Raw genomic sequence first — 5,487 nt, forward strand, 5'->3', positions numbered from 1 at the left:
AAAATAGTTAAATTAAAAAGGTATTCTATTCTAGAGTGATCTATATAACAGGTGCCTTTTCCATTGTGAAACTTGGCTTTGTAATTCAATTACTGTAAAAATAGACCAAAGAATGACTTTATGCATTTATAAATAGCATTTTGCCAAATCAAAGAAAATGTATAAAAATTAACATGCTGATATATTCTGAACTAGAACGCTGCTGCTATTCCTCTCCCAGTCATAGCATTCAATAAAATGACTTTCATCAAACAGAGAAAATTTATTTTTCTAATTTATTTAATTTATTTATTATGACAGAATGAATGGCGTATGACAAAATGCTCTGTTATGTAGAGGTAAACAAGCAGTGTGATGGGGAATCAGAATCACAGCAAAACATAATAATACATCAGTTAATAATAATATATTTATAATATTATAATTAATAAATGTTTTTATTTAAATGAGATTCAAATATTAGGCAATTCTATGCTTATTAAATAAGTTACATTTAAACTTAAATCCCCCCCCCATATGAGTCCTCAGTTGTCCAGATGGATCTCAAAATCATACAGTCACTTTTGAAAAAGATTCAAATATGCAGAAGATGCTGGAAAACCAAAGAATGTGCAGGAGCTGGGGGATTATTCTGAAGAACAGCAGGCAGTTGAACTGCTTAGGATCAATGCAGGACTCATGAACAACTGTAACAAAACAGAAAAACAGTCGTGGATCATCCAGGAAACGACACAAAGTATTACGATTCAAGGGTATGTAAACTTTTGAACGGGGGTCATTTTTATAAATTCAGTTATTATTTTTTCTTGTGGAGTATATATAAACATCTGTTATGTGTAATAGCTTATTCAGGACAGTACTAAATAAAAAAATAACGCAATTTTCATGAGCTCTCTTATTTTGTCAAAATTATTAATATATTTGCATATTCTGCAAGGGGTATGTAAACTTATCAGCACAACTGTATAAAGTCATAAAAAAGCTTTTAATATTGTTTATATTTAATATTGTGTGTTTAATATATATATATATATCTTTATAATATATACATGTTTTTACTATTATTATTATTATTAATATATCAATAGAAATTAATAAGTGAAATGGCCTATATTCCTTGAATACTGCCATATGCTGTGGACACAAATGTACTTCTAAAACAAATTTGACCACATTTCAGAAATGAATTTAGGCATGAAATCAACACTGATTAGCTTGTTGGCTCGCCGTGCTCCTGCAGTAATCACTCTGTCACCGGTATAATGGCAACAGCAACGCTCAAGGGTCAGTGAAAAATATTTCTCCACCCCAGGCATGTGTCTCGCTTCAGATGTGATGGTGTTTTGTAGCAGCAGCAGTTCTCTTTGCATGCAATCGTGTCTCTGAGGCCCGTGCGTCGTTGTTGAGTGCTTTGGACAGGTGCCACGTCGTTGAGGAGCGCTCCTCTTACACCTGCACAATCTGTTCAGCAACAATCCCATCAGCCCACGGGGAGCTCCAACAAGACCTGCGGAACAAACACATTACTTCCTGACAGGGTAAATGCTGTTTGACTATAAACGACAACTTTATAGCGCCGTTCCAAATTGAGTGAACTACCTTGGTGTCTATTGCCTAAGTAGGCAGCTGCCTTCTAAGATAGGATCCTAACTGAAAAGAAACCTCATCGGCAGGCCCACAGAGATGATGTACCCTCAAAAAACTTATCAGATTCCCACAGATCTGGAATACGTTCATCATGCTTAAATACATAACGCAGATTTTTCCTGCAGATCATGCGTGATTTGGAACAAGAAAGCAACTCAAATGCCACAGCTCATGTGAAAACCAGAGAAAATGTATTATCTCATATTGATTTAAAACAAAACAACAAGTAAATACAATAAAATAAATACTATGGCCATAGTGCAGTGCTTTATGGGATTGCTTTCTCTTCAAAGATACATGAGATGCTGCCACAGATTTAGCCAAAAGAAAGTTTCTTAGAAGGCAGAATAATTATGCAGCCTACCTTTTGGAGGTTGCCTATCTAGGTGTTGTCTACACAGGCAGCTCACTAGGTTTTGGACAGATCTTAGATATCCACTTTATTTCTTCTTCTTCTTCTTCTTCTTCTTAAAAAAAAAAAAAAACTGATTATGTATCACAAAGCACAACAATCACACTTTAGAAAATAATAAATAAATAATTGCAGTGTAGGTGAAAAATAAATACAAAAATAGTGTATCAAATATGTGTAGTTCTAATAAATAATTAAATTATAGTGTAGAAAATAAGTGTAGAAAATAAATAAATGAATAGACAAATATATAAATAAGTAGGTGAAAATAAATAAATAGTGTATAAAATAAGTGTATGTAAAAAATAAATAAATAAATGCATACATACATGGTGTAAGTGTAGGTGAAATTATACACGTTTACACCTGTAAATTGTGCATTTGGGTAAGGAAAATTTCTGGTAATGGACACCTCCAAGTGCATTTTGGATCATGTAAATAACGTGTATATGTAAACATAAACATCATTCAGTATGCTATAAATCAGAAAGCCATGGTATAACCATCTGCTTCCGTCATGGTAGGAATTAAACAAGGGAAAGAGAGAAAACAAGATCATTGAGGTGCTAGCTGATTATAGTCTCACATCTCCTCACATAAAAGCACATCCAGAGAATAACAGATTTAAGTTTTTGTGTGGCCATCATGATACAGTCTGTTCAAAACAAGCCTGTCCAAAATAAACAGCTACTAGCAAAATATTACAGAAGCATTGCAGAGATGCAGTGGTGGGAATGGATGTTTTGCTGATAATAGACACCCTTCACTGCTCAAACAAATTCACCTCTGCTCTTCTAGCTTGTACACAATTACTGTCATCCACACTGCGTTCTTTACTGCTTTGCTGATTTCTCATCCTCTATGACCTTCACCAAAGGCTGCACAAAGGCAAACAATCTCTCACTTTTATCAGCCTTTACACAGACAAATAGTTAATGGCAAAATCTTTTCAAACAACCATGAGTTTGATTCCCAACGAATGCATGAACTGATAAAGTGTCTACTGTACTTTAAATGCAATGCAAGTCGTTTTGCATTGCATTTAAATGTATAAATGTAAAATGCATATCATAATGGTAAGATTAAATGTATACTGTATTAACACTAGCATGTGGTGTTCTGTAGCACTACAATATACCTCAATTGATCTGTCTTCATCCCTCAGAACAAACCGCAAAACATCACCGACCTCAAAGCAAAACTGACATCTCAGATTGGAAATGGCACACAAAAGTTTACAGCTCAAGAAGAAAATAGGGCAAAGTAACTGGAGTCTATTAATAAATCAGGAAGTTGTGTTGCAGCAATGCAAATTACCTTTGAGGGTCTGATCCATAATTAGTGGTGCTTTCTAAGTCAAACATCACTATTACTGGTGCTTATCCTTACGGATAGGGATTATTTGAACAAGCTTAAAAATACAAATGCTTCAAATCATGAGGAGAGGTGTGCCCTTAGTTGTTTACACAGACAAACTTATAATATTTGACTTTCAGAAAATAAAACAGCCCCAAAAGCTCATCTAGAGACCAACATATCACAGACTTGCAGCAGACATCTTGTAGAGAAAATTGTGATGTTCAGCTGTAGAGGAAGTAGAAAGACAGAACTGAGAAAGACTGGAGAAATATAAGCAGAGGACAGTGGGCATCAGCAATATTTGAGCTTATATAATAGTGCCGTGTAAGAGTATGTGCATATAAATGAACGCAGAGCCGCTGGAATATGGATTATTTATGAGTATATAAGTCATGTGACGATTGAAGATTTTATGCTTTCGCACACACTCATGGAAATGTTTGACACATATTTACTTATTTTATCCATTATATATAGATTTTGTTTGGGTGAAAAGAGCAAAGATGTAGAGGAGCTGGAAATGAAAGCACGTGTGTTGAGGTGAAAGAAGGACAGAAGAAGAACAAAGAAGTCTGAGATTCAGATCAATAGCCCTTCAGATTCCTTTGAAACACTGGGCTGGAGTAAAGAGTAGAGATGAGATGCTTTCAAAGATCTCTGACTACTGTCAAACAAAATAACCGGCTCCAGGTTTGCACCAGAATCTGCCCTTGACTAACTGATAGATAGATAGATAGATAGATAGATAGATAGATAGATAGATAGATAGATAGATAGATAGATAGATAGATAGATAGATAGATAGATAGATAGATAGATAGATAGATAGATAGATAGATAGATAGATAGATTCTCCATCATGTGTCACCTTCACACTGTACCTGTCTTCACTCCCTGCTGTAATACATAAATAATGCATGAAAATATGCATAAATGTATATACTTTCACTAAGATATCTGTACAGAGTCTCACTGGATATAATTTCATCTCTAAGAGGACAGCTGGGAGTAAAGCACTATGATTATAGTGAGCTGTGTGCTTACAGATACTCTTAGATTAAACATATAATAAAAAATGCCAGGACAGGAAACACATGTGAGGTCGAGTAACATCAGACAAATCATTAAAAAAAAAACATAAATCATTTACTTCAATACTGTTTTTTCTGAAGAATATACATGTGCAAAACTAGCCACTTTTAATGTCAGGTTAAAAGCTTAAATATGGATTTGTGCAACAGTTTTATTACCTGCTAAGTGGAAATCTAGCATCTGATTTCTTAAAAAATTATCTTCTCGTCTCCTGCAACAAGTTACATGGTTTGAGACATCACTGACGTCTGTAGGACAAATCACTGAGCAACAGTAACAATGATGGGTGCATTAGCAAACAGCACTAATGAGGCAGAATGAATCTGTTTTATAGAATTACAAACACCTCTCTCTGACAGCTCCATCATTTACAGTAGATTCATCATCAGTAATTAAATATATCTGGCAACAATCGCTGACAGAAATATAGTAGATGCATTAGACTTTTTGTCAGTTTGTGAAAATCACACGAACACAAACAAACCATCCATCTCTCAGACAGATGCACTGGGTGAGTTATGCATAACACATTATCAGATTATACAGGTACATCTAAACAAATTTGAATATCGTGAAAAACTGCATTTTTTTGTAACTTATTTCAAAAAGGGAAACTTTCATATATTTTAGATTCATTACATGTAAAGTAAAACATTTTAAACGTTTGTTTTAATTTTGATGATTAGAGCTTACAGCTCATGAAAGTCAAAAATCAGTATCTCAAAATTTTAGAATATTTCCCAAGATCAATTAAAAAAAAAGGATTTGCAAAGCCAAAAAGTTCAAGTTCTTTAAAGTATGTTCATTTATTCACTCAATACTTGGTCGGGGTTCCTTTAGCACAAACTCCAGCATCAGTGAGGAATAGCATGGAAGTGATCAGCCTGTGGCTCTGCTGAGGCACTATTGAGCCTTCAGGTCGTCTGTATTGTTGGATTGACTGTTTCTCATCTTTCTCTTGAAAATATCCCATAGAT

The sequence above is a fragment of the Barbus barbus genome (genome assembly GCF_936440315.1).
Source record: "Barbus barbus genome assembly, chromosome: 16".
NCBI lineage: Eukaryota > Metazoa > Chordata > Actinopteri > Cypriniformes > Cyprinidae > Barbus > Barbus barbus.